Raw genomic sequence first — 1,926 nt, 5'->3', positions numbered from 1 at the left:
TTCCCTATTTGATTTTGTGGTCTTTGGGGACTCTCTCAGAGTCTGTTGTGTTGACTAATTGCACATGTTTAACACCGTAGAGAGGGGAGTACACGCATGCGTACAGCCGAAAGTTTATCATCAACGGAGCAGATTTGTCAGGATGCCACAGTGGTGAATCCTGGTGAATACTTAGGGTTGCCAGGTGTCCGGTATTCACCCGGACAGTCAGGTATTTTCACTTCCTGTCCGGTAAAAAAAAATTCAGAGAATACCGGACACCTGAGATGTATGGTGTCTTCTGATATTTTCCCCAGCCAGAAGGCAAAAATGCAACCCTACAAACACTCAGCGCCCAGTCCCCCCCCCCCACCCCACTCCATCCCCAAAACCCTCAGCCCCTCGACCCCATGCTTACCTGGTTCTGCAAGGCTGCCAGCACAAAATGGCTGCCGGCCAAAAGACCAAGGGGAAGAAATGCTTCCCCTGGGTCTTAGTGCTCAACCGCTCCCCTGTTCCTATCTCTGCACTCACTTTTAAAGGGGACGTGCTGTTTTAATGCTGTTTTATTTTAATTTTTTTTTTTTTTTTTGCTCAACAAGTTTGGTCTCCCCTCCTCCCCCTTTTATTTCCTTCAACAGAATTTTTTCCAGGTTTTTTTGTGGGGGGTCTGTATGGGTGGCGGGGTGTTCTGTATTTCGTTTCAACCATCTGGCAACCCTATGAATACTACACCTCCCACATGAACTTAAAGACTTCCAGATACTGTATGCCAGGTGACTAATAAATTAATTCATGTGGTTTTTTGAGACAGCTGCTTGCTGCCACTACACAGAGTGTTATGCCCTGAAAGGGCAGAAAAAGTCTGTGGGAATCTGGCTTGGCCAGACTTGCTGCAGGGAGCGGGAGAAAGACAAGCACTGTTGGTGCCTGAAGCCCGAATTTCAAAGTAGAGATGTAAAATCCCATTAAAAAAATTAAATCCCGTGGCAGGGGGCTGTTCCAGCTCAGCGGGGCCTGCCAGGCTGCAGGCTGCTCTGGCTAGTTCAGACCAGATGAGCCCAGCCCAGCCACAGCCGCCCTCCACCTGTGGTGCAGCAGGTTTGGCCTGATCCACCACACTGCAGGTGGGGGACGGTTCCAGTCAGATCAGGTGGGCTCATCACTCTGTGCTGTGAGTGGGGGGGGCTACTCCAGCCAGGCCAGGTAGAGCCTGCTGCACCACACTGCAAGCAGGGGCTGCTCCAGTCTGGCTGGGCCCTCAGGCTGCACCAAACCTGCCACACCATGCGGGGAGTGGGGTGGGGGGGAGAAGCTGCTCTAGCTGGGCCAGGCAGGACCTGCTGCACCATGCTGCAGTGGGGGATGGCTTCAGGTAGGCCAGGCCAGGCCACCGGTTAACCGGTGACCTTGGACTGCATGCTGGTAAGGTTCATGCTTTTCAGGTAACTTGGTAACCCTTTACATCTCTATTTCAGAGTCATGTAGGCCACAGGCCTGCCCCTGAGGCATGGTGTGGATCGTTGGGGGCAGGCAAAGAAAAGGGGTTCTCTCAAAAGATTGGTTAGAGGCACGAGCATAGACCAGATCCTGTGAATCTGTGACAATGGGCATTTATATTTAGCTGTATTAAAATGCATAGCTTTTGCTTATGGCCAGCTTACCAAACAAGCCAAATGGCCCTGTATCAGTGACCTTTACTCATCGTTAATTACCACCATCTTCCTCCCCATTTTGTGTCATCACCACTGATGAAGTTTGCAGATTTTACATTTTTTGGCTGGTTCTTGATAAAGTAAAATAGCCTGGGAGCAAGAACTTGATCCTGGCAGGACTAGTGAGCAGCACACCCAACTGACGATACATCAGCATGAAAATTCATCTGCCATTTTGTCGCCCTTTCACCTAGTTTTATAGGATCCTTTGGAAGCGCTTCACAATCTGCTT

Source organism: Pelodiscus sinensis, chromosome 3 (assembly GCF_049634645.1).
Source record: "Pelodiscus sinensis isolate JC-2024 chromosome 3, ASM4963464v1, whole genome shotgun sequence".
Classification (NCBI taxonomy): domain Eukaryota; kingdom Metazoa; phylum Chordata; order Testudines; family Trionychidae; genus Pelodiscus; species Pelodiscus sinensis.
This window is presented reverse-complemented; position numbering follows the sequence as displayed.